The sequence below is a fragment of the Lathyrus oleraceus genome, chromosome 6 (genome assembly GCF_024323335.1).
Source record: "Lathyrus oleraceus cultivar Zhongwan6 chromosome 6, CAAS_Psat_ZW6_1.0, whole genome shotgun sequence".
Classification (NCBI taxonomy): Eukaryota; Viridiplantae; Streptophyta; class Magnoliopsida; order Fabales; family Fabaceae; genus Lathyrus; species Lathyrus oleraceus.
The window spans coordinates 115728065-115746942 of NC_066584.1; the positions used below are offsets into that span (position 1 = coordinate 115728065).

Consider the following 18878-nt stretch of genomic DNA (forward strand, 5'->3'; position numbering starts at 1 on the left):
GAATAAATAATCAAAATAAATATGTATATATATATTTTTTGTTAAAAGTTAAATTTTCCTAAAAAAAGAAGTCATATTTTTTTATTATCATCAATCAATACATTTATTGATAGTAAATAAATAGAAACATTAAAAAAGATAGAAACCAACCGTCCACCGTGAGCTCTTCTTCCCATAAAAAAAAGCATTGATGAATTCAAATTTTAAATAGCATCAAATTAGTACACAATTATGACAAATGAATATTTAAAGAATGTTAAAAGAAGGAAAATAAAATAATAAAACAAAGTAATGAAACCACACGATTATGAAATATCAAAGATTTCCTTGTTTAATCTCCTTCTCTCTTCTCTCTGCCTCTCTAAATCTCTCTCATCTCAAGTAGATCACATAATCATACAAAAATTAGAAATATTATTAGCCGATTCAAAATCGACACCTAAACTCGTTCCTCACACAAGCAAAAATATGATATGGACAATATTATCTGAAATGATATCAAACAACAACAGTATCGAAGCAAAAGACAGGAAGAAATGAAAACCACCTTAAATTGACGACGATAGCTCCGACGGGATATCGATCACGGATATTCCCCTCCCTCATTTTGTTCGTTTTGTTTTTGAACTTCTTCTGCTATCGCTGTGTTGAATTGAGGTGATTTTATTTCAAGTTTCTTTGATATCTTAGATTGTTTGGATATTGATGTTCATGCTAATTTTTCTGAAAAAATATGTCTTAGGTCCCCCCTCAGTTTTTCTTGAACTCTCTATTTATAGTAGACACATCTCAGTTCAGATTAGGGTTTTTGTAGTGATATCGATATAACATGCCTTTTTAATTGATTCACTTTTTAAGTTCAAAAGTTTCTTATGATTTTCTGATGAAAAAAACTGTCATCCCTCTCAAATTGTGATGGTAAAAAAAACTTTACTTTGTCTGATTTCTTAGTTTATAGATTGTTTCTAAAAAAATATGTTAATTCTGCTATTCCTGTTTTCCTGCTGCATCAGGACACAATTTTGTCCCTAAAAGAGACAAAGTGGCAGCTGTAATGCTTAAGATAAAGTGCATAAAAAAAACTGCAATGCTCGGAGGGGTCCTAACAATGATACTATTTTTTTTTGTTACTGAAACATATTGAACTTCTATGTAACATAGAAAATTACTTATATGATTTTTTCTAAATCCCATTTTTGCTTTGTTTTGTCTTATGATGTAGAAGTGAAATAAAATGAAATGAAACTTTTATATATTATTATATATATATATATATATTATATATATATATATATATATATATATTATATATATATATATATATATATATATATATATATATATATAATATATATTTGGATTTTAATATAAAACAAAGTTCAATTTTTATAAAATGTGATCAAAAAAGTATTACTTAAATAAAAACATGACTACCATTATATCTTAACTCTTGACTTAATTAATAGCAAATTAAATATTATTATTACTACTTCTAATCACATAATAAAAAACAAAAACAAAAACTTAGACTTGTAAATCAATTAGTCTTTCTTGCTGAAACTTAGTAAATAAGAATCAACACAAGACAAAACCAAATGGCACTCATTTTGAAATGCAATATAAAGACATAGTTTTAATTAAATAAAGCTAAACTTTTTAAATGAAAGTCATAAAACAAAACCTCTAAACAAAATACCAACCATAGACATGCAATGGCACAATGTATGAAAAATAAATTGTATGAATGACACGGTGTATGGTAGGTAGGTATATATGCATGAAAGCGGTGATGTGGTTCCGATTGATAAAAAATAAATTAGAAAACATAATGAAAGATCATCATCAAAATCTCAAGTTCTTAGTCTGATTACATACATGCAATGAGTAGAGAAATCTCAGGGACTGGTTAGAACAAACAAATCAAACAAGGCTACCCAGAGTTCTCAAATTTTAACTCTGATTTAGACTTATATGACCAACTGAAATGATCATAAGAAGTTAAATCAAATGATGGGATTCATATGAATGAAATGACTACACAAAGATGTATGAGAATGAATGACTTAGCTTCAGATGAATGAATGTCAATGGATAAATGCAGGTAAATTAATTAGGGCAAAATTTGGGGTATGACAACAACGTTTTCTTCATATGTCGCATTTGTTGCAAGCAGTGACACTCCCTCCTTTACAAGATCCCAAAAGATCTTGATAGAAAAAGACAATATTTATCTGCTTGCACCAATTTTCGTAATTTTGATTCTTCAGAATTGGGAGACTCGTCGGGAAATGCCTGTTCGGATGATTCATCACCATCGTGTTTTGCTTCCCACAAATCGCTCAGACGGTGCTCTAGATCCCAGATGTTGGAATTAAACCTAAAACTTTGAGTAATTCTGAGTCAATCTTGATGAACAAGATTCAATCAATCAATCAAATTCTCACTTGTTCTTCACTCATCACTCGAGTGAATCAACCAACCTTGGTTACAAGATTGTATTGCTGCACAATGATGATGAAAATAAGAAAATTAAATTGAATAAGAAAGAAGATTAGGGTTTGACGGAAATTGGGAAACAAGATGATTTATGCAGAGTCTCTCTCTGTCCACAGCCTGTGGAAAATCTCGTTAATTTTGCAACTACAAGGATTACAAGATTGTTGTGAAAATAAGGGTTACTCCCTCTATTTATAGTTGAGCTAGCTTGCTCCTTAAGCTAAAGCCCAAAAATTACAAAGGCCTAAAACACCTATTTTGATCTACGTCGAAATTATGTGTCAAGCAACCTGCTTCGACACTTCGACATCTAATACAACTCGACATACACTACATATTTCGACACATCTTTGTTTCTGTCGAGCACTATCTGCTTCGACACAAGGAATTACAATTCAACATTTACTCCAAAGGTCCACGAAGATTACACAATCCTCGCCACTACTCTCTCGCTCCCAGACGTAGCTTAAGTTTCTCGAATTGGAATCCACACGCCCCTAAATCACCGGTTTAATAATGTCGATTAGAGAACACACCAAAATCAAAGTATCGTTTAAATAATTGAAAAAGTTATTTCCATTCCAAAAGTCTAAGTTACATGACCAAACTCTAACTCACACAAAGACTCAAGATTACACTTCCACTTGTATCTAATACAAAATTCACATAATCACAATAGAATAATTTATTGAAAATTCCATTTTAAACACTGGAAAAAAAAAAGAATAATTACCTTTAAAGAAACAACAAATATCTCCAACGTATAAAACACCAGTTGAAATTTCTGTTAAGAACGCATTTTTAACTAAAATTTTCAAAATATAAAACATACTTGGATCATCTTAAAAGAATTAATAACTCAATGCATGATTCCCTTGAATAAATCATTTTAAGGCTTCTTTAAAAATATACTAGTTGGTTTGGTAAATGAAATATCAAAGTTTTCTTTTTCTAACTTTTAGATTTTCGCTAAAACATAAAACGAAATCAGAATTTAACAAATGCATACACCAATTAAATCTTCAAATATCTAGTGCTTTGAGATAAGTTAACACGAAACCTTTTCAGGTTCCTGAAGCCAAGAAATACCACGCTTTACCAATTTGTAAATCATTTTAGAATATATTAAACAAGGTTAAAACCCTTTAACATAAAAAATAGAGGATCTGGGTCAGTATGAACTTGAGAAATAATTATTCAAAAAAAAAATTGATACATTTTATTTGATGATTAAAATACTAGCCCTGTAGTGACATGTTAACAAGAAAGTTCTCAACCATATGCAATTTACACTTGGTGACATGTTAACAAGAAAGTTCTCAACCATATAATTTAGTAAAATAAGTCCAATAGAATATGCTTTTAGACTAAACAGATTATAAAAGTTTATCTAATAATTCCCAACTCAAGCCCAATATTTTCTTCAAGAAACCTTATTTTCAAATCTCAAATAAAAAACAGATACACATTCTATAGAAAACCGATTTGATTTAAAAACACCATAGTTAATGAAGAAAATATGATTCTTGATTCTTCTGTAACAACATTACATTTTTTTTCAATAAAGTAAAACCCGTAATATTAGTTTACTAACAAATTCAACATCAAACAAAAATCACTCAAACATCTTTTAGTTCTCCACTATAAACATCATAGAGACTCACCCTTACAGAAAAGAGTTCACGATAACCTCAGTTGATTCCGGCACGATGGTTTTAGTCATGATTTTTATTTGTCGATTTGGTAGATATTAAGAGGAAGTAAAAGAATTTTTCTCACCATAAAAGCTAGATTTAAAGCTCCACCATAACTCACGAATCAATTTTGATTCACCACTTTTCTTGAGATTCTTGCTTGAATCTTTCTATAATTGAAGGTTTATGATTCAGTTTCAATTCTTACCAACACTCAGATTTTCGTTTTCATTATCTCTTAATACATAAAAAAAAATTGAAAGAAAGAAGTAAATGTTAGTGTGCGAGACACTTTTAGTTAGGAGAGAAAAGAGAGAATGAAGAATAAAAATTGTTATTATTGAATTATATTATATTAAAACTGAATTACATATACATATATAAAAATTATATTACTTGAATATTAAGTAATTAAATAACAAACTCTAACCCTAATCAATTTGGGTTTGGGATTGGATTCCACAACTTGGATTATACTCTCAACATACCATTTTATAATCCAAATTACTAAACACTAGCTAATCATAATCGATATGAACTATTCATAATTTCTTTTTCAAATTTAGGAATCTACCGATCTTCAATCCTTTGGTGAAAATATCGGTCAACTATACTTCACTCGAGCAATGTCTCACTTTAAGTTCACCCTGGTTTACCTTCTTCTTAGGAAATGAAACGCAGTCTTAATGTGCTTACTTCTCCCATGCAGAACTGGATTATTTGCAAGATTAATGGTTGACTTATTGTCGATCTACAGCAATAGAGGTTTCTTCACTTCGACCTCCATCTCTTCCATCATATATATGATCCAAATTTCTTGACAGGCAACATATGATCCTACTATATATTCATCCTCACATGATGATAATGTCACACATGGTGCTTTCTCGAGCACCGTGAGATTGGGGCAACAAATACTTGAAAGAAGTAATCAGTTGTGCTTCTTCGATCTTCCTAGTCTCCACACTAATCAACATCTGAATAGCAATTAATCATAGCTTATTTTCTTTCAAAATCTCGTCGAAACAGAATTCCATAGTTTGTTGATCCATTTAAGTATCTCAATGTTCGTCTTGCATCCTTCATGTGCGACACCCTTAGTTCACTCATGTATCTACTCACTAATTTGATTGAGAAACTTATATTAGGTCGACTGTTGCACACATATCTCAGAGATTCGACAATTTGTTTGAACAAAGTGACATCGACTTTGTATTCCTCTCCATGCTTCTCCAGGTTCAAATTTGGTTCGATAGGTGATGATGCAGGATTCAAGTCTTCCGTTCTGAACCTTTTGAGTATCTCTTTGACATACTTTCTTTGATGTAACACCATACCTTGCTTCGAAAATTGAAATTCCATGCCTAGGAAGTACTACAATTTTCCCAGATCCGACATTTTAAATTCCTTCTTCATCAGCTATTTAAACTTCGACAAGTTCTCCAAGATATTTCTAGTTACTAACAAGTCATCGACATATAAGCAGATGATTGTTATATCTTATGCCACAACCTAAACATAGACACCATACTCAGGTTTTCATTTGATGAATCCTAATTCGACCAAGTATGAGTCGATCTGCTTCTTCCATGCCCTAGGCGCCTGCTTGTGACCATATAGTGTTTTGTGCAACCTATATACTTTCCTTGCTTCCTTCTATATCACAAACCTAGAAGGTTGTGTGATATATACCTCTTCATCTAGAGGACCATTCAAATTTTTTGATTTCATATCTAAGTAAAATGTTGACCAGTCTTGCTTACAAGCCAAGGATACCACCAATCGAACAATATCAAATCTTACTACTGGTGCATATACTTCATGGTGATTGAGTCCTTCTCTCTGAATAAATCCTCGAGCTATTAATCTTTCCTTATATCTTGTTATCGACCCATCAACATTATGCTTCAACTTGAACATCCACTTCACTCTGATAGCTTTTGTATGTGTTGCCTATTCGACTAACTCCCATGTGTTGTTTATTTCGACCGCTTGTAACTTTTCAACCATAGATGACTTCCATTGTTTATTCTTTAAAGCCTCACTACAGTTGATTGGTTCAACACCTAAATGTAAAGTAAAATGAACTAATTTTCAATCTATTATGACTTCAACATCATCAACCATTTGATAGTCTTGAATGTTAGAACAAGATTTTAATTCTGCAATATATCTCTATGTCTTGATGATAACATAGGACGAAACAATTTGGTACCCTAATAATTTTCTCTATGTGTGCAGGTTTATAAGGTAAAACGAATCTGAGGAAACCAATATCTGGCATCTGACGTAGTCCAGAAAAGTCGTTCCAGCACGAAGAAATCAGATCTGACTCTGAACAAGAACATATCTAAGAAGCAATCACATAGAGAATCTGAAGTTGTAGTTTAACTACGACATCTGAAAACTATTCAAGATAACATCTTAAGACTATTCAAGAAAACATCTAAAGACTAAAAAAGAATATCTGAAGACTACAAGACTCTAATTAAAGACACTGACTCTGCTCACTCTGATTCACGCTCAACACTCTATCTGATATCACCGTGTAAGACCCTAATTTTGACCATAAGATCTCTCATGTTATCTCATCATTTGCATTTGGCTTTGGGATCACACATTGGCATCCTCCTTACCCCTCATGCATTGGGTTTGCATTGGGAGAGATCACCAAATACTTTTGATTGTATCATACTTTGTTTTTATTTATTTACTAACCAAAATACCAAAATTATGTCTATGTATAGCTTTACTTCTTTTGTAGGTTGTGTGTGCATCCACCAATGCCTCATCAAGCTATTAATTAGGGTTTGAGACCCTCAGTGCAAGGAGATTAATCAAGAGATGTTTCACATTGGTTATATACATCATATGGGTCCCCATGATCTTCATTTATTATTTTGATCAAGAAATCACAAAGAGTTTGAAGCTTGTTTGCCTTGGAAGCCCTAATTCATCTGGGTATCTTGTGTGACTTCCTCAACAAGTTTCTTCAACATTTGATCAAATATTTTAAGGGATACTTCATTATACATCATCTTATACATATATGATCCTCCACGAGTCCCAAAGATCAAGAGAACTTCAAGTTTGCAGGTTGGTTCATGGTGGTTGATTAGAGAAAGTCATTTTTTATGGTGAAAGATTATAGGTCATTTTGTCTGTGCCCTAGTTAGGAGGTCAACTTCCAAGGACCATAGCTTGCTCAATTTTTATGATATGAAGGCCATCCAAGTTTCATGATCAATTTCAAGATGTCATCTCCAACTTTTATTCTTTTAGAAACTTCAAATTAAACTTGCAAGGGCGTGTTCCAAGAGGAAACATTATAGGTCATTTTGGGTCATTACCATTGAACAAGAGATTTTCCTCAACTTCTAAAATGCATAACTCCTTCATCCCAAATCTAAATGAGGTTAAATATGTGAAAAAATTGAATAAGTTTAAAATAGCTACAACTTTAATGAAGGAACTTTTTCCATTTGAAGCTCATATCAAAAGTTATTCAAGGTGGAAGAAGTGAACATTTAGCTCGGTACTTAGAAAAATTTCATTTATGTTTGATTTCCCAAACTTCCACCTCAAATATCATCATGATCCAAGCTTCAAATGGAAAGGTTCTCAACATGAAAGTTGTTCCCCTTGATATCACCTTTCCAAAAAGTCCAAGATCACCTCATTTGGGAAAAGATTGGATGACTTGCGTATGGCTTTTCTTCAAGTTTCCATTTGGATGAATCTCATGATCACATTCCAATTTCCATTGCATGATTACATGACACACTTTTAGCATTGCACATGATGAAATTTGGACCTGATTACATCATTTCATGGGCCTATCACACGCCCATGCAACCATGCAATGAAGATTGCTATTTTTGGCATTTTGATGGAAGGGTGTGAAAACCAATTGCATTGCCTATAAATACAACCCCTTTTGCTCTGAATTGGGGACACCCTGCCCAAGCTTTGAACCTGTAATCCTAACCATCACCATTAGAGGATAAACTTGAAGGTTTTCAATTGAAAATTGAGTTTCAATTTCACTTCAGTTTTGGAGTTGAAACTCCAAGAATCCAAGCCCTTCCTTGATCCAATTCACTTCCTACAAGCATTTGAAGTCAAACCAAGGCCAATTGGAAGCAAGATCAAGCAAGATTCAAGCTCCCTCGAAAGTGATTTTTCAGAAACTTCATCTCTCTGATTCTCTCTTAATTCTTCACCATTCTCTTTGATTTTTGGTTGGCTGAAGTCCTACCAATGTAGGCAACAAGATTGATTTGCTTTTAGGTCAAATCGAAGAAACTCAGTTCATGATCCTCAAAATTCAAATCCCTGTATATTTTGATATACTTGGAATTAGAGAAAATTGAGGCCAGGTTCGAGATCTTGAGCATTTTCTCTTTAAAATAGTGTCCATGTTTTTCATTTTTCAATGAGATGAAGTTGGACCAGTCCAGTGAGGTTCACCGGAGAAGATGACCGGAGCCCTAGCTTCGGTGGTATGTTGGCACGCCTGCTGGCCATCTGATCATGTTTGAACGTTTTAATCTGAGGCATTACTTTTGCATACCATCCCTATGACGCGTTGACTGAGGTGTATGGTGTGAAACGTACGCGTGGCCATCAGATCTGCCACCTCAATTAATGAGGGAGATCTGATGGCCCTTATTTTTTCTATTTTCTTTTTTATTTCTGATTTTTCATTTAATCCATTTATTTTATTTAATTCATAGAAATTTCACTTTTAATCCAAAAAATACGGGACTTTCACCAAAAATCTTTAAATATTTTTCTCTTTCATACTCTAAATTAAAATCATCTTTTGGATCAATTTTGATATTTTTCATAAATTAAATGTTTTTCTACATATTTTTAATTGTTTAAAAATACTTCTGACTTTTCAAAAATAGTGAAATTTTTTATCTAAGGTCCTTTGACCTTGGTTGACCTAGGATAACTCCCTTGGCCATTTATTTGGTTTTAAAGGTATTTTAGGTTTTGACCAAATTAAAATGTATTTTAGTTCACTTTTAATTGGATTTTTAATTGTTTAATTGTTTAAAATTTATGTTGGTCCATTTTTATGCTCTTGTGATGTTTGACTTTCTGTTTGGGCCTTGGTCAAGGTTGATTTGACTTTTGTTAGATCAAACCATTGGATTTAGGGGATTGATGAAATGTACATTTCATCTCCCAAAATGAATGGATGGTTTTGATTTAATGAAAATCTTCCCTTGGTTGTGTTTCTATCTTCCCCTCCCTCTTCATCTTCATCCCTATTCTTTCCCATTCCCTCATTTGACCAGTGAAATCTCTAATGTCTAAAGGCTAATTGGTTCATCAATGACCTTGTGTCAGATGAACCAATATAAGTATGACAGAGATAGGTCCCTCCCTTTTGATATTTTCTTTTAGTGTGTGGTATGTTTTAGGAGTTTGGTTCTTCATACCAAATCTCTAACATGCATTAATACCTAAATTTTTATTGTCCGACCTCAGATAGTTGTGACTTCTATATAAGTCCAATTACAATTGCTTAACATAGAGATAAATTTGACCCTCGAGGCATATCATTCTAGTAAGTGGGATTGTAAGTCTCCCCTTCTTCATGGCATTGTGTGGGGACTTGACCTTTTTTCCTTTCATGGGAGCTAGTGGCATACTTGTTGAATTATTCAAGTTGGAGCCCTTCTCATGGAAGATGTCTTGGTTCAAAGATCTATACTTATGAATGAAGGGTTGAGTGTTCTCCAAAGAATGACTTAAACAATTAAAAATCACCATTGCACTTGAGTAACCTTTGACTAACATTTGACTAATTCTTGTTAATATTGCTTTACTTTCAAGTCATTTACTTTATCCAATTTAAATTTCAGTCATTTATCATTCATTTACCATTTACATTTCATATAACTTGTTTATGTTTATGTCATTTTCACCTTGCTCATTTGAGTCATATCTTGTGATTGTATATATATTATTTGTTTATTTTGGTTTTGTTTGTGGTCTTTAGGACCTTAAAATACCTAATAACAACAAAAACCCTAAAAAACATTTGGTGGACTGTTGAACTTGGTCTGAACTTTTGTATTTAGGATTAGGCAACATTCCCTATGCAAAAGGACTTGGCCAATGCCAACATTATGAGACTAAGCTATTGTGAACTGAGCCTTCATCTGATGCAAACCTTGGGATTTGTTTGGATTCATCTGCCACTCTTTCTTTGTGTTTAACTTTTATTTTGATCTTATGTCTGATGCTTTGCTCTGAGTTTATTAAGGAATAATTCATCTGATACATGAGAAGACAAAGAAGACTGCTAGCTGTGGGATTTGCTTGCTTGGATGGGGCTATCTTTATTTGATGCCTTAATCTTCATGATGTCTGGATATTGCTAATTGCTTATTGGTTATTGTCTGATTCAAAGTCCAAAGGGAAAGTGAGGGTTATATATGACATTCTTGTCTGTTGGATTGCATTCCATTGGTCAGATCTTTTCAACTCTTAACTTTTAAATTTGTGCTTAGGATAGCCTCTTCATCTCCTCCCACTTTATTGAATTTCAAAATCTCTCCCCCCTTTTTCAAAAACCTTTTTTGCTTGTGATTTCAAACTTAGACATTGTTTAATGATTAGAAACTTTGGCCCTATGCCACTGAATTTTCAAACTCTTTCTTAAAATCAAATTTGTAAATAAACTCAACTATATTGACTTAAATTTCAAAACACAAAAATAACTAACAACCCCATTCAAATTTTTGTCCCTTGGTTCCCTTTTCATTTAAAACTTTTGTTAAAATCAATTCACCAACTTTGAAATTTTTACCACGAACTACAAGGTTTTGATCCCTCCTTTTTATGTTGGTACGTAGGCACAAGTCCAAAGGTCTTATTAAACATAAAAGTATAATTAATAAGTTCTTTTATCATCCTCACACTCTATTTTTTTCTCAAATATCTTTTATACCAAACACATATGCACATATAAAAAAGGGCTCCCTGGGAGTACCTAGGACACTTTGGGTGCTAACACCTTCCCTCTATGTAACCAACCCTCTTACTTGTAAGCTCTGGAATTTTATTAGTTTTAATTTGAAAACTTTTCATCTTTGGGTTTTGTTTGTAATTTTCCCTTTCCTTTTGGTAACAATAAAAGCGCGGTGGCGACTCTGGTTTTGTTGACGTCAAGTTTATCCATAACTTGATGGTCATGAATTTACCGCTACAGAAATCAAGTGCTAACTCTTCTGAGGAGTAGTCCTCAGTGAGTTTAGCCTACTTTTTTATGTGTATGTATATTTGTATACTTGATGTTTGTATATTATTTGTGTGATATAATCTTTCTGTTGTGCTTGGTGATCTCTGAGTGGTGAGATAAGTTATAACCCGAACTTGAGTGAAATTAAGATAGGAGGATGGTATAGTCATGCTCAACTTGTGTGGAGTAATCCTTAACAAGTTGGCTTGAGACTCATCTACTCAGTGGAGACCCTTTTGGAGTTACTGATGTTACACGAGTTATTTGTGGATAGGCATTACTTTTTCTGATTTGGGGTCCGAGAATCTGAGAACCGTAGAACGTTTAATCCAACTTGGCCTATTTAGGACGTAGTGCGAAGACTGTTCATGTGTATACCTGATAACTGTTATTACACGATACTACACTCAGACGAGTTTATCTTGAGAATATTATGGGTTGATGAGTTAGTCATCCTAACCTATAATATCCGATAGATAAGATTAAGACTCTGGGCACTTTTTAGAACATGATCTACAGGTTTTTACTCTTAGTACACTCCATTGGGATGGTTCTTAACCTGACTCCATGCTCGTGACTCATAACGAACCCTTTGATTCTTGGTTGATCTGATCAAGTCTTGTGAATATCAATGGAACTTGGGTGTTGATAAGGTGAAAACCATAATCCACCAAAATAGATGATTGATCTTGACAATGACTTGATCTATCCCTTGACCTTTTTTTGTGTTTGCCTTGTGTGTGATTGTTGCATTCATGCATACATGCGCATCATGACATTCATCACAGAAAATAAATTTCAAGGAAACTAAGGTCTTATTTGCAAATATTTTCAGACCATGGATTATGGACGAAGGAACACTAAGAAGTACAGTTTCAGATGTCCTGATTTGAAAGAGCTAAGGAAGTTGTCATCCTTTGTATTAGATCCCTTGGACTTCAAACAACGCCATGAGAAGCTTTTGTATGTATTATTTGCTGATGTGGTTGAAGGACTTCTGAGTGTCTTGGTTTAGTTCTATGATCCTCTCTATCGGTGCTTCACTTTTCCAGATTATCAGCTTGTACCTACGTTAGAGGAGTATGCCCATCTCTTGGGTATACCCGTATCTGATAAGGTACCTGTTAGTGGATTGGAGGAGATTCCCATATCTCATATCATAGTTGAAGCTTTTCATCTGAAGAAATATGAGATTGATGCTCATTTGGTGAAGAAAGGAGGTATTCTTGGGTTGACTTCTGAGTTCCTCATAGGTAAAGCTACTGTCTTTGCTCAAGCCGGTAGCATGGACGCTTTTGAATCCATCTTTGTATTGCTCATCTACGGTTTAGCCTTGTTCCCTAACATTGACGGTTTTGTTGATGTTAACACCATCAGAATCTTCTTGATTGGGAATCATGTTCCCACTCTGTTGGGTGACATGTCTTTCTCTTTGCATTTGAGGAATTATAAAAATGGTGGAACTATTGTGTGTTGCGTTCCTCTTCTATACAAGTGGTTTATTTTGCACTTGCCTCAGACGTATGCTTTCATGAAAAACAAGCAATATCTACGGTGGTCCCAAAGACTTATGTCTCTCACTAATGATGATATTGTTTCGTCTGATTCTGCATTGAGTAGTGTGGAAATTATTGATAGTTGTGGTGAGTTCTCTAATGTGCCTCTCATTGGTACACAAGGAGGAATCAACTACAACCCTGCTTTGGCTCGTCGTCAACTTGGATTCCCCTTGAGAGATAAACCTAATAACACTTAGTTAGAAGGTCTTTTCTATCAAGAGGGTAAAGATCCCCAACATTTGAAGCAGAGGATGATACATGCTTGGCATAATATGCATAGGAAAGGAAGATTTGAGCTTGGTTCGTGCAATTGTGTAGCTTTGGAAGCTTACACTATTTGGGTGAAGAAAAGAGCTTTGGAGATGAAGATGTCATACGCCTGTTAAAGACCTATGTCTTTGGTTATGGATGAGCCGTCAACTCTCCCTAACCAATATGTAAAGGAGTTGGAAGATGCACTTTCCAAGATGAAGCAAGAGAAGGATATGTGGGAAGATCGGTTCCATGCTTTGAGCCAAAAGCATGAAGAGTTGCAGCTTGAGTCGAAAGACAAGGATGCGCTTATCGAGATTCTTGAAGACCGAGCAGTGAAGAGACAGAGAGAGACAGAGGGTCTACCTTCCTCTAGTATGCCTCAGCCTTCCGGTGCTTGGAAGAAGATTATTGATCAGTTAGTTCTTGAGAAGGCTCAGATGAAGACATCCTTTGAGCCTGATATTTGACGCATCCGAAGGAAGTATGCACCCATAGCCCGATCCTCTGGTGCAGTTGCTAGGGATCCTTAGGATGATAGTTTCCTTTTCTCTTGTATTTGTATTTTGGTTTCTGAAATTGTACTCAGTGTAATCCTTCCAAATTTTATGAATAAAAATAGATTTTATGGTCAATTGAATTATTGTTATTGTTATTATTATTATATTTTCAAATAGGACTTCACGTGTTCCTTGAAATTAAAAACAGTAAAAAAAACATTGCATTTCATGCATCATTTGCATAACAGGTTTTTATTCCGCCATATGTCTTATCAGTTCTTCTTCTGTGCATCAGCCAAGCTGACTCACCGATACAATACTCGCAATAATTAACCAAGAATCATGGAGCATCTAGAGCAAGAGAACCGAGAGCTGAAGGACGAGATCTCCAGATTAACAATGCTGATGGAATCTATCATTGCTGCATAGAATTAGTCTTCACCAACTCCTGCAACTCCTCCTCCTCAAAGAACTGTCATTTTTGAGGTTGCTACCTCAATGGTTCCAATTGCTGCTGCCAGTCAATCCATGCCTGCTGAATTCCCTTGGGGAATGCCACCCAATTTTGTGCCAAAAGGGTATGCGCCCACATTTGTTTCTATACCGACATCTAGCCCAGTCATGTCAGTGCCTCCTCTAGTTGTTCACACTCTCCCTCATGTTGAGGATACTATTTACCACTCTAAGTCGTCTGAGGGCCCAAATGTATATGAGAAGATGGATGAAGTGAAAGATCAGTTCCTTGAGTTGCACAAAGAGTTGAAGACTCTGAGAGGGAAGGACATGTTTGGGAAGAGTGCTGTTGAACTCTGATTGGTCCCCAATGTTAAGATCCCGATGAAGTTCAAGGTCCCAGACTTTGAAAAGTATAAAGGGAACACTTGCCCGCTAAGTCTTGTTATGTATGCCAAAAAAATGTATACTCAGAATGATAATGATCAGTTACTGATCCACTATTTCCAAGACAGTTTGACTGGAGTTGCCTTAAGGTGGTATATGGGTTTAGACAGTGCAAGCATTCGTACTTTCAATGACTTAGGTGAGGCCTTTGTCAAGAAATATAAGTAAAATATGGATATGGAGCCTGATAGAGACCTGTTGAGGTTAATGTCTCAAAAGGATAAGGAGACATTCAAAGAGTATGCTCAAAGATGGAGAGAGTTTGATGCCCAGATAAGTCCACCTCTTAAGATGAAGGAAATGACAAAAATCTTATTGAAGACACTGAGTTCATTTTATTACGAACGTATGATTGCGAGTGCCCCCAATGACTTTACCGAAATGGTAAATATGGGGATGAGGCTAGAAGAAGGAGTCCGTGAAGGACGTTTGTCCAAGGAAGAAGCATCATCCAGCAAGAAGTACGGTGGGAGTTTCTCCAAGAGGAAGGAAGGAGAAACCAACTCAGTGTCAGTAGGGAGGTAGAGGAAGCCTCATGTCAGAAAGAATTCTTAACCTCGTCAACATCAACATCAAGTTTCTTCAGTAATTTCGGTTTTTTACAACAATTTTAATCAATCAGTTCCAATTCAACAACAACAACATCAACAACTGCAACAAAGAACCAACAACAACAACAACAATAATCATTATCAATAAAACTTTGAGAGGAAGAAGGTCTCTTTTGACCCTATTCCTATGACATATGCAGAATTGTACCCATCATTGGTTCTCAAGAACCTCATTCAACCAAGAAATCCTCCGCAAATCCCTGAGCCACTACCATAGTGGTTTAAGCCTGATCTTCATTGTGCTTTTCACCAGGGAGCCCCTGGCCATGACATAGAAAACTGCTATCCATTGAAATATGAAGTTCAAAAGCTTATGAAGAATGGTATGGTGTCCTTTGAGGACAAAGTGCCACATGTGAAAGCTAATATGTTGCCTGCTCATGGTAATGCTACTGTCAACATGGTGGACGGTTGTCCAAGGAACTTCCGAGTTTTTGATGTAAGACGCATCCGGAGATCTCTGGTAGAGATGCATAAGACTTTCTGTTTAATTAGTGACTGCGAACATGACCATGATGGTTGTGCAATCTGTAGCGTGAACCCCCGTGGGTGTATGATTGTCAAGAGGGATATCTAGAAGTTGATGGATGAGAATGTAATCCAGATTCAACAGTGAGGGATATAGATGATGTGAATGTGATTGTGCCTGTATTCAAGACCCATGAGCGGGTAGTTATTTAATTCGATAGTAGCAGCAACAACAATGTTAATAGATTGGCGTGCCGTTGGTTATACGGTTAGCGGGCCCTGTCCCCTACTCGTCCGATAAAGTTGTACCGTATCAATACAATGCCACAATGATTGAAGATGGTCAAAAGGTTGTTCTACCAGTCGCAAATTTGATGGTGAATATTGCAGATATTTCAAAGGTGACCCGTAGCAGTCGAGTATTCAGTCCAGTTTTCCCAAAAGTAGTAGAAAATGTGACAACATGTAAGAAAGCAGAGACTCCAGTGGTGAATCCGGTTAGTACTCCAACGTGTCAGCCTGGTGAGTCCGGCAAGTTGAATACTAGCGATGATGATGAGGTGATAAAGTTGATAAAGAGAAGTGAATTCAATGTTGTGGAGTAGCTGCTCCAGACTCCTTCAAAGATTTTTGTACCATCATTGCTGATGAATTACGAAGCACATAGGGAGGCATTGCAAAAAATGTTGGAGCATGCTTATGTTGAGCATGATGTGACTGTGGATCAGTTTGACTACATAGTTGCCAATATTACTTCTTGTAATAATTTGAGTTCTTGTGATGAAGAGCTTCCCGAGGAAGGCAGAAATTCCAATCCGACACTTCATATTTCTATGAATTGCAAGGAGGACACTATGTCCAATGTGTTGGTTGATACAGGGTCATCTTTGAATGTGCTTCCGTAATCAAAATTTTCAAGACTCTCTTATCAAGGCGCCCCGATGAGGCATATTGTTGTGGTTGTCAAAGCGTTCGACAGTTCTCGTAAAACTAGCATTGGTGAAGTGGACCTTCTAGTTAAGATAGGTCTGAGTGATTTCCAGATTAATTTCCAGGTAATGGATAGCCATCTGGCCTACAGCTGCTTGTTGGGAAGGCCATGGATTCATGAAGCTGGAGTTGTGACGTCTACTCTACACTAAAAGCTGAAATTTGTGAAAAAAAGGCAAGCTTGTCGTTGTTGGTGGAGAGAAGATATTATTGCTGAGCTATTTGTCATCTTTCACGTATGTTGAAGTTGAGGAGAAGGTTGGAACGACGTTCCAAGCCTTATCTATTGTTGATAAGTTGAAGAAAACTAGGGCACCCATGTCTTCTTTGAAAGATGCACAAGAGGCTATTTAGGTTGGCAGCATTGACAAGTGGGGTCGTGTTGTGGAGGTCGCCGAAAACAAGAACAGAGCTGGATTGGGATTTCAACCAGGGTCGTTCAACGCAAAAGTCAAAGTTATGCGACCAATTTTCCGCAATGGAGGGTTCATTCATGGGAATGATCAACACTTAGCTACCATTATTGAAGACAATGGTGATGAAGACGAAGCTTGCACCAACTTTGTGACGCATGGCTAGACATGCAACAATTGGGTTGTTGTTGATGTCCCTGTTGTCATTTATCGTTCTAAGTAATTTGTTTTTTATTGCTTTAAGAAAAATACTTCTCCTATGCCTAAGGGAGAAGTGAACATTGTTGAGAATTTTTATTATTATCATCAATAAAATACAATTCATCCACATCTATGATGTTTTATTTTTTCTTCTTGCTTTTTCTAAAAATTGTAATCACAAAGAACATAAATAAATAATAATATTCCATTTGTATAATATTTGATCGCACTCACTTCTCTAAAATCAAAATATCAAATCATTATGCAGATTGGTTCTCAAACCCATTGAATACAATGATCCTACTCCCTCTTCAAACTTTGATTCTCCTGTGTTTGAAGCTGAGGTAGATATTGATAATGAAGAAGCATCTAAGGAGTTATCATGTTTGCTTGAGCACGAGGAAAAAACCATTCATCCGTTTGAAGAGCAGATTGAACTGGTCAACTTGGGTTCCGATGATAATGTGAAGGAAGTCAAGATTGGGTCTCAACTGTGTCCAGAAGCTAAGAAGGGGTTGATTGATCTTCTTTGAGATTATTCTGATGTGTTTGTTTGGTTCTATCAAGACATTCCTGGGTTGGATTCTGAGATTATGGAGCATAGATTGTCGTTGAAGCCAGAATGCCCGCCGGTCAAGCAGAAGTTGAGAAGAACTCATCCTGATATGGCAGTAAAGATCAAAGAGGAAGTGCAGAAGCAAATTGATTCTGGTTTTCTTGCAACCTTCGAGTATCCGCAATTGGTGGCCAATATTGTGCATGTTCCGAAAAAGGATGGAAAAGTCCGTATATGTGTTGAATATAGAGATTTGAACAAAGCTAGTCTGAAAGATGATTTTTCTTTGCCACATATTGATATGTTAGTAGACAATACAGCTAAATTCAAAGTCTTTTCATTTATGGATGGATTTTTCGGTTATAATCAAATCAAGATGGTACTTGAAGATATGGAGAAGACCACATTCATTATACCTTGGGGAACATTCTGTTATAGAGTGATGCCTTTCGGTCTAAAGAAAGCTGGTGCAACGTACCAGAGAGCTATGACCACTCTTTTTCATGATATGATGCATAAAGAGATTGAAGTCTATGTTGATGATATGATCGCTAAATCAAGAAATGAAGAAGAACATGTTGAGCATTTGTTGAAGTTATTCCAGCGTTTGAGGAAGTATAAACTCCACTTGAATCCCAATAAGTGTACTTTTGGTGTTCGTTCTGGTAAGTTGTTGGGATTCATTGTCAGTGAGAAGGGTATTGAAGTTGATCCTGCCAAGGTCAAAGCAATACAAGAGATACATGCGCCCAAAACTGAGAACCAAGTAAGAGGTTTTCTCGGTCGCTTGAATTATATCTCAAGATTTATATCGCATATGACTGCCATATGTGCGCCTATTTTCAAGACTCTTTGGAAAGATCAGTCTTGTGATTGGACTGAAGATTGCCAGAAAGCTTTTGATAGCATCAAAGAGTATCTTCTTGAGCCTCCAATTCTATCTCCACCTGTTGAAGGAAGACCGTTAATCATGTATT

The 18878-nt window shown here is 35.5% G+C and overlaps 1 long non-coding RNA gene across 1 annotated transcript; it reads left to right on the top strand.

The window, feature by feature from the left end:
- Positions 1–264: 264 nt before the first annotated feature.
- LOC127096824 (uncharacterized) lies at positions 265–1256 on the top strand. Its single transcript, XR_007792840.1, has 2 exons — positions 265–657; positions 1014–1256. It is a non-coding gene; the product is annotated as an uncharacterized LOC127096824 (long non-coding RNA).
- Positions 1257–18878: the final 17622 nt, after the last annotated feature.